General features: G+C 37.6%; 1 pseudogene; it reads left to right on the top strand.

Annotated features, from left to right (window-relative positions):
* Positions 1-4,099: 4,099 nt before the first annotated feature.
* LOC119519986 lies at positions 4,100-4,748 on the top strand (annotated as a pseudogene).
* Positions 4,749-10,450: the final 5,702 nt, after the last annotated feature.

Below are 10,450 nucleotides of genomic sequence, written 5' to 3'. Positions count from 1 at the left end.
GTGCTTTCTTGTTCTCCCCACCACACCATAAGCCTAGTGAAGTTACATGTATAAAGTTCTCCATCATCATATCATGGTACAGGAATCTCTGAGACTCAAGGAGGCCCCATTCCTCCCAGGAGAAGTACACAGCCACATCATCAAAAGTTGCACTGCCCTGAGTGGGGTCCATTGGCATGGCTGCCACCATTGGTGTATGTGGGCTGAGTGGGGTTGTGGGGTGGAGTCATAAGTGGGAGCAACCAGGCAGCAGGCACAGGGAAACTGCCACCCCCGGATGGGCACTGGCGTGGGTCACCATGGGCACCACTGCCACCAAGCTTCAATTAGTGGTGACGAGTTGTGCAGTGGTGACAATGACTCCTCTTGTGCTGTCTTGGTCCCATCACACTCAGTCACAACTCAGCACTCCGGCAGCAGCAGAGAAGATAAACCAAACTGAAAACAACCAAAATGTGCACCACGAGGAGGATGCCAGAAATCTGTTAGTCTACTCTTAATGAAAGGTTATAAAAAGTTTTTCTTAACCATCTGAGTACTCTGTCTGAAAGATAAGACTTTTAGTTCATATCAGAATAATATCCTTATTAATGCTTATGTTGACTTTATCATCTTTTATTTCAAAGGACAAGTCTTCTCACTCTTAAGGGACAGCTGTTACAAAGAATTTGTTCTTTTACCTTGTAAAAGTGAAATTTGTCATATATTTAGAACTTGTTTAAATTTCCTAAAAACTCGACAATGTTCTATCCTAATACTGATCTGTATGATATTAAAAGTTACAGATCATGGAACAACCAGATTTAATTGTCAGTTATACTACTTTGTCCAACACTTCCAAAACTTAAATTTTCTGTAACCCACTATCTAATTTAACCCATAGATTCAGTTTATTTGAACAACCTAAGTCTGCTTTTTTTTTGACATGGAACCTAAGATAAAGAATACAGTCTTAATCAGATAATAAAATAATTGCAAAGTCCCTTAAAGGACTAAAGAAAAACATGAACCTATTAAATTCCTATTATTTAGGAATTCGTATTATTCTATTAAGCAATAAGGGCTCCCAATTAATAAGTTAAGCCCTCAATCTTAAAGCTTGCCCCTTATGAAACTTATTTCTGTAATAGCAACACTAAGCCTATTTATACTTAATGCCTAAGAGTTGCTCCCAGAGAACTTTTGTTGCTCAAATGTGCTCTCTCTCTCTAAGCCGAACTACAAATAAACTCATTACCTTTCTCCCTACATGGGACATGACTTCCAGGGGTGTAAGTCTCCTTAGAAATGTGAAACATGACTCCCAAAAGGATGAGCCTGGCCCTTGCATCATAGGATGCTAAGCCCCAACCAACAGTTCAAAATCAAAGGAATACCATGAGCTCCATCTTGCTCCTGCTTATGTTCAGACCACATACACAATTTCCCACCCAGTTTATTTCTTTGAGATTAGAAGTCTTTCACAACAAACTTCTCCTCACGAGAAGCTATGCTCCTGTTCCCCACACTCAACAAGCCACCCTCAATAGCCTAGCCAGAGACTTCTATGCTCCCACAAATAGGGCCTGTGACCCACTGACAGCTTGAAGCAATTAGAGAAGACAGACCATCAGCCAAATTTCCTTAGGATTAAGTGGAGTAAAGTCTCTGAGGGGGGAATGATGCAGGGTTAGAATTATGGAGGTGACTGGTTAAACAAAGGGCAAATTCCCAAAGGCAGTCAGGCTTCAGGGAGAAGGATATCCCTGAGAAGAAGAGAAATAAACAGCACCGGGGGACCAAAGGCCCCCCACCCGAGTGAGTCATCTATGGAGAAGGGTGGAGCCAACCGACCCACCCAAATGCACTACCTATCACCATGCACTGCCCTGGAGAGAAGGGAGGGAAAGAAAAGCCCCAAATGAGAAAGGGGGATGGGGAGTAAGTAAAACTAATCTATAAAAGCAAATGACCCCAATTGCCAGGGCCTCTTGCCTTTCTCACCTCTGTCTTTGCAAGAGTGCCCCATGTCCTCTCACATGTGTTCTCAATAAATTTTCTGACTGCTTACTCCTTGGGCTGTGCCCTTGAATTCTTTCTCATGGCATGGCCAAGAACCTTGGAAGACAAAATCCAGCAACAACTGGGCACATTTTGGAAAATGCTGCACTAAGCTTCCTGTCTTACTCCTTCTGAGTGTGTTGGCTTTTTAAAGGGGTTGGCACTGCAACTCATTGGTCAGTAAACTATGGCCCAAGGCCCAAATCTGGCCAACTGCCTGTTTATGCAAATAAAGTTTTATTGGAACACAAAAATAAAGAAGAGGGGGGGAAAGGACATAACGCTAGAAAGTAAAGGATGGTTATGTGAAGAAGATGAATAATCAGGAGGCCATGAATATTGAGGGAAAATCTTATGTTAGGAATCACAAAGATGGAAGAACATAGAAATGAAATACAAAAAAATGAAAATTACTAGAATCATATAAAGCATACAAGATTAATACACAGTACTACATGTAGACAAACTGTGCTGTAAATTGATTAAAGGAGCTGCAAGTTCATGGATTAGGAATATTTGTTATTGCAAAAAGATAAACAAATGGGATAGAAATGACAATTTAATAATTTTATTAATTTCTTCTGCTTATTTTGTAAATAATGGCTAAATCAAAATAAATGTTTGATGACAGCATTGTGTAAAAAACTGGAGAATGCTGACTTTTTAGAAAATTACAAAACTGTAGAAACTAGGTTGAAATTCATATCTATAAAACAAAAAATAAATGTTTTTATGAAGGATTATTTTATGGTAACTATACAATAAAACTTGCAATTTAATTTTTAAAAATAATATAATCATAAAAATGTAAAAATCTATAAACATAAAACAAGAAAATAAAGAAGAAAAGTTCTGTGACCTTGGGTTTTAAAAAGATTTCTTTAATAGGATGCAAAAAATCCAAATAATAAAAGAAAAAATTACAATAAATTGGACATCACAAAGTGATATTTTTTTCTTTACGAAAGACGCTGTTATGCAGGCAGAGAAAGTAAAACTCACAAATATGTAGAGATTAAACAACACACCCAAACAACAAATGGGTCAAAGAAGAAATCAGAAGGGAAATTAGGAAACATATTGAAGTGGATAAAAACAAAACCACAACATATCAAGACTTACAGGATGCAGCAAAGGCAGTGCTGAGGCAAAAATTTATAGCTCTTAAATGTTTTCATTAAAAAGGAAAAAAGTATTCAAGTGAGAGACCCAACCTCAAACCTGGAGGAAATAGAAAAGAAAAGCAACTAACCCCAAAGCAAACAGAAAAATGGAAATAGCAAAGATTAAAGTGGAGATACATGAAATAGAGAATAAAAAATAGAATCAACAAAACCAAAGGTTTTTTTTAAAAAGATAAACAAAAATATTCAAACCTCTAGCTAGACTGAAAAAGAACAAAAGAGAGAGGATGCAACTAACAAAAATCAGAAATGAAAGGGGGGGAACAAATGCACAGAAATAAAAAGGATTATAAGAGGATACTATGAATAATTGTACACCAACAAACTGGAAAACCTAGATGGAATGGACAAATTCCTAGAAATAAACAATTTATCTAATATGATGCAGGAAGAAATAGAAAATCCAACAGACCTATAACAAGTAAAGAGTTTATTTCAGAAATCAAAAACCTCCCAACAAATAAAAGTTTACACTGCTGAATTCCAGCAAATATTTAACACCAATCCTGATCAAAGTCTTCCAAAATATAGGAAAGGAGGAATTACTTCCTATCTCTTTCTGTGAGGCCAACATTACCCTAATACCAAAACCAGACCAAACCAGCACTAGAAAACAAAATTGCAGGCCAGTATCCCTTATGAATGTAGATGCAAAAATCCTCAACAAAGGGCAGAGGCTTAGCCGAGGGGTGGCCGGCGGTTGCCTGGGGACCTGGTGAGGTCCCTCCCTCTTTCCCCGTCCTCTGTCCCCCACTCCCTTTTCCATTGAGCCGCAGCGAACAGACCCCGGCCCTTGCCTCTCTGGCCAGCGCTGCAGCCTGTGACCTGGAGCTGCAGCTTGTGACCCCGGGGGAGAGGCGGGGCATCTTCCCAAAATGTCGCAGATGGCCAAGGCCGAAACCTACGATTTTTAAAGTTCTTGGTTATTGGAAATACAGGAACTGGCAACTCTTGCTTACTTCATCAGTTTATTGAAAAAAAAAATTCAACGATGATTCAAATCATACAATAGGAGTGGAATTTGACTCAAAGATGATAAATGTTGGTGGGAAATATGTAACCTTACGAATACCGGATACAGCAGGACAAGAACGATTCAGGTCTGTGACGAGTTTTTCCAGAGGTGTAGCCAGGGGCACTCCTTGTGCATAACATTAACAGTTGAGAAACCTACAATGTGCTTTCTAATTGGTTAACAGATGCCAGAATGCTAGCAAGTCAAAATATTGTGATCATTCTCTATGGAAACAAGAAGGAGCTGGATGCAGATCGTGACGTTACTTTCTTAGAAGCCTCCAGATTCACTCAAGTAAATGAACTGATGTTTTGGAAACAAGTGCACTAACAGGGGAGAATGTAGAAGAGGTCTTTGTACAGTGTGCAGGAAAAATACTTAAAATTGAATCCGGTGAACTGGATCCAGAAAGAATGGGCTCAGATATTCAATATGGAGATGCTGCCTGGAGACAGCTGAGGTCACCACGTGGGGCACAAGCCCAGAGTGCTCAAGAATGTGGCTGTTAGACTTCAGTGCCCCAGTACCCCAGGAGTACATACAATGGTATTTGAGACACAATCGTTGGAGCTTGAAGAATCTAAAGTTTTTTTTAACCACCGTCTTTTTCTACTCTATGCAGAAGTAGATCTTTGTGGGAAAAACGATTTTGGGGTATTATGCAAGCTAGTAGATGTGGCACAGCAAGCTATACAATAAATCTAATTCAGTGGACAATACCATTAGATGTATACGTGTGTGTACAGATTTCCTGTTCCACAGTTTTCCTTTTACCTTTAGTTGAAACCATGACTATGTACTGTGTGTATCGTAGCTCAGTAAGTTTCCACAGCATGATATAAGATGTATGATATAATAGAATGTTGCACTACATGCAATTTAATATTTTAATTTTTTTAATTGTATGAACTAAAATTTGTAAATTGTGAGGTGTGCTTTTATCATCACGTCAATTATATTGCACAGTTATATTTATGATCTGATATTCAAGGGCTCTGGCATTGATGGCCGGTGCATTTCTTCTTTAATTCTATTTACACATTCTACACGGTGTTTATGCGATCTACACTTGAAATACTAGATCAGTAGTTCTTCACTAACATACCAAAATAAAATGAAGAAAGATTTTTCCATTAAGTTTACACTGCCCAGCTCTCTGTTGATTTTGAAGCATCTTTGTCCAGGTCAATTCAGAAAAAGCACATATCAAGTAACTGCTCTGTTTTAGGCACTGTGAACAGTGACTATGGATGCCACTACCTTTAACCACACTTACTAGGCAACTAATTCTACTCTCAGTTGTTGATAAAATGTGATAAATAGACCATACAACTTGGGACTCCTCATCTGTTTCCAATTTGTTGATCTGGTTTCCCTGCTAGAAAATACATTGTTTGCTATTAAGCTATTTTTTAGGAATTCAGTATTATAGCATCACTGCCTTTAAAAAAAGTATTCTATTACTTCATGTTAATTTTAAGAAAACCCACTAAATTAAAGTTAATGTTAAAGGGGAAAAAATCCTCAACAAAATACTGGCAAACCAAATCCAACAGTATATTAAAAGAATTATACAATATAGCTGTAAAGGGGAGGCTAAGCCTACCTATAATTACACCTAGAAGTCACCTCCAGAGAACTTCTTATGTTGCTCACATATGACCTTTCTCTCTCTAAGCCCAACTCTGCAAATAAACTCATTATCTTCCCTGCTACATGGGACATAACTCCCAAGGGAGTGAATCTCCCTGGCAATGTGGGATATGACTCCCAGGAATGAGCCTGGCCCTGACATCTCAGGATTCAGAATGCCTTTTTTGACCAAAAGGGGGAAAAGAAAGGTAACAAAATAAGGTTTCAGTGGCTAAGAGATTTCAAATAGGGTCGAGAGGCTACCCTGGAGGCTACTCTTATCCAAGCTTCAAATGCCCACGGTATGCCAATCCCTCAACAACAGCAGTTCCAAAAATACTAAAGAATACCTAGGTCCCTATCTAAGACTCTATAAAAGTTTCATTCACAAAGTTTACTTTTCAGAAACTTAAATTCCCCAGAGCATTGCTATGCCAATAAGTCCCAAAACCCAGAGGCAAGTCTCTCCAAGAACATTAACCAGATGCATCCCCTTCCCCATAATGTTGAAACCCCTTTTCAATATGAACAAGTTAGGTTGCTCACTGCCAAGGTATCTTGGAAGATTGAAACAGTGATCAAATGAGAGAGAGGAGTAGCAACTGACAAAATAGGATTTAACAAAGGATAATGAATACTGCCTCCTTATATAATTTTTTTTTGTTTCTATGGTACTAGAATAGCTAGAAGGAAATAATTGACATGGTGGAACTGTAACATATAATATGCTTCAAAATTTGCTCCATAGTTACTTGTTAAATTATACTTTGAAAGTTATCACATCTCTGTATATATGTTATATTTCACAATAAGGAAATAACTGAAATTGTGGAACTGTAATCCACAATATTCTTTGAAATTTGCTCTATAACTACTTGTTAAATCATACTTTGAATGCTATTGCTTTTCTGTGTATATGTTATATTTCACAATAAAAAATGTTTAAAAAAAAAAGATTATACACCATGACCAAGTGGGATTTATTCCAGGAATGCAAGGATGGTTCAACATAAGAAAATTAGTCAAGGTAATACACCACATTAATAGAATGAAGGAAAAAAAACACAGGATCATCTCAAGTGATGCAGAAAAAGCAATTGACAAACTCCAACAACCTTTCATGTTTTAAAAAAAACACTCAGAAAACTAGGAATAAGAGAAAACTTTCTCAATATGATAAAGGGCACTTATGAATCACCAACAGCAACTTTCATACTCACTGACAAAAGAAAGAAATCTTTCCCTTAAGATCAGGAACAAGATAAAGATGCCTGCCATCACCACTGGTTTTCAATATTGTACTGGAAGTTCTAGCCAGAGCAATGAGGCAAGAGAAAGAAATAAAAAGCATCAAACTGGAAAAGAAGTCAAATTAACTCTAGTCACAGATGACATGATCATATACATAGAAAATCCCAAAAAGTCGACAACAAAACTGCCAGAACTAATTAACAAATTCAACAAAGTAGGAGTACAAAAAATAAACATGCAGAAGTCAGTTGGGGTTCTATGCACCAGTAATGAATAATGTGAAGAGGACATCAAGAAAACAATTCTATTTATAATAGCATCTAAAAAAATACTTAGGAACAAATTTAACCAAGGAGGAGAAAGTCTTATACAATGTAAACTATAAAACATTGCTGAAAGAAAGAAGAACTAAATAAAGGGAAGACATCCTGTGTTTATGGATTGGAAGACTTAATATTGTTAAGATGCCAGTAATGCCTAGAGTGATCTATAAATTCTATTAAAAAATGTAATCCCTATCAAATTCCAATAGCCTTCTTTGTAGAAATGGAAAATACAATCCTCAAATTCATATGGTATAGTAAGGGGCCCTGAAAAGCCAAATCAATCTTGAAAAAGAACAAAGTTGGAGGACTCACACTTCCTGATTTTGAAACTTACTACAAAGCTAGAATAATCAAAACATTGTGGTACTGGCATAAGGATAGACTACAGACCAACAGAATAGAACCAAGAGTCAAGAGTTAATTACAAAATGATGTCTTCAACAGGGTGACATAAGACACCCCCCGAAATATTTTCCCTCAGGATCAGCTAATAAAAGGAAAAATCCCACTTGCTTAGAACTCTGCAGGATGATAGAGACTGGAGAAAGATTCCACAAATGCTGAATCAAAGAAAAAGAAAATGAATCTCCAGATCAGGTAGGAAATTTCAGTCTGGGACCCACCAGTCTGAACCCCTCCTGCTTACTTGATTTCATGCAGCTAGGGAGTTGCACAGAGGAAGCAAAGTCTGGTCCTTCTTGTAGGGGATGCAGACAATAGAGACTCTCACAGCAGTGACTTACAACTCCATGCATATCCAGGCACAGGAACCCAAACCCACAGAGACCCAGGGGAGAACACAAGCCACTGAGCTGGGCTGAAAATGAAAGGACCCCCAGAGTGGGGAAATTGAGAGACATGATGGCAGAGGTGTGTGTACTCAATCCAGTTACTGTTGGCTGTACCACCTAAATGCAAAACAGAACATTCTGTATTGACACATTTTTCTGGATTGTCCTAAACTGGCTCTCTGGGTTGGGATACCCTATCAGGGAAGAAACAGGAAGCAGAAAATGGTCACAGCGAAAAAGTGTGGGTTGAACTGTTGTAAGATAGGATAGGTATCAGAACTGAAAAGTGTAAGGAAAAGGAGGAACTGAGTAAGGGAGAGAACTTAAACAAATCAAATAGAAGCTGGGGGGAAATAATGCATAAAAACAAAAAGAACAGATCAAGATTTCTAGAGAAGGCACAGAAGAAAGGAATCATTCTCCAGGAGGTGAAGCAGTTGTACAATGAGTGCAATATTAAAATTTGTACCATGTATCCAAGGCAAGAATCAGATGAAGAAGAGCTGAAAATGTCTGAAGGGTTAAACAAGAGCTGCTTTAAAGTTCCAGAATAAATTGAACCAAACACCAAAGAAAGGCCTTAACACAAAGCCAATCAACAATAATAGACTAAGCAAAGGAAGAAACTGATCATGAGAATTAACACATCAAAATAATAAGATGCTAAGACATCAGCAAATAATTACAGGCCAAAATGAGAAATGGGAAGATATGGCTCAGTCAAGTAAACAACTTAAGGCTTCAGAGGAGATGCAGAATGTGGAACAACTAATCAAAAAAAATTCAAACATCCTAAATCAATTCAAGGAGATGAAGGAAAATATGGATATACAGCTAAAGGATATTAAGACAATGTGTGAGCATAAAGAAGAATTTTAATGCTATTTATTGAGATATATTCACATACCCAGATAATCACCCAAAGTGTACAATCAATGGTTCACATTATCATCATATAGTTGCACATTCATCACCACAATCAATTTTTCAGCATTTTCATTACTCAAAAAAATAAAAATAAGAATAAAAAAGAACACCCAAACATCCCATAGCCCTCATCCCCCCTTATTTATTTATTTATTTATTTATTCATTGTCTTTGTTTTCTTACTCATCTGTCAATACACTGGATAAAGGGAGTATCCATCGCAAGATTTTCACAACTACACAGTCACACCTTAAGAGCTATATAGTTATACAATCATCTTTAAAAATCAAGGCTACTGGATTACAGTTCAACAGTTTCAGGTATTTCCTTCTAGCTATTCCAGTACACTAAAAACTACAAAGGGATAGCCATATAATGCATAGGAATAATCTCCAGAATGAACTCTCATCTCTATTGCTACAAGCATTCTTTTATTTTCTAGTTTGCATTGATGGTATTTTTTCCACAACACCATCCCATTTTCAACACCTTGCAAAGTTGACATTCATTTGTTCTCCCTCATGTAAAAATGTTCTTTTATTTGTGCATTTAATCACAGTCATTGACCACTCTAGATTCCACTAAGTTATACAGTCCCAGTCACCTGTTCATGAATTCTCTCAGTGTCTATTTAGCTATAAATATTTTAAACTCTCCCTCATTTCTGAAGGACAGTTTTGTCAGATACAGGACTCTTGGTTGGCAGTTTTTCTCTTTCAGTATCTTGAATATATCATACCGCTGCCGCCATAGTTGCTGCTGAGAGATCCACATATAGTCTTATTGAGCATTCCTGGTATGTGATGGGCTGCTATTCTCTTGCTGCTTTCAGAATTTTCTCTTTGTCTTTGACATTTGAAACTATGATCAGTAAGGGTCTTGGAGTAGGTCTATCTGAAACAATTTCTGTTTGGAATACGCTGTGATTCTTGGGCTTGTAATTTTATGTCTTTCATAAAAGTTGGGAAATTTTCATTGATTATTTACTGTGTTGTTCTTTCTGCCCCTTCTCCCTTCTTGTGCCAGTTTGAATGTATTATGTCCCCCAGAAAAAAGCCGTATTTGATGCAATCTTGTGGGGCAGACATATTAGTGGGGATTAAGTTGGAATGTTTGGATTAGTTGGTTTGCATGAAAATGTGCCCCACCCAACTGTGGTTGATGACTCTAAACAGATAATTTCCATGGAGGTGTTACCCCACCCTTTCAGGGTGGGTCTAAATTAAATCACTGGAGCCATACTAATGAGCTGACAAACAGAAGGAACTCAGTGCAGCTGAGAGT

Source organism: Choloepus didactylus, chromosome 2 (assembly GCF_015220235.1).
Source record: "Choloepus didactylus isolate mChoDid1 chromosome 2, mChoDid1.pri, whole genome shotgun sequence".
Lineage (NCBI taxonomy): Eukaryota > Metazoa > Chordata > Mammalia > Pilosa > Megalonychidae > Choloepus > Choloepus didactylus.
This window is presented reverse-complemented; position numbering and strand designations above follow the sequence as displayed.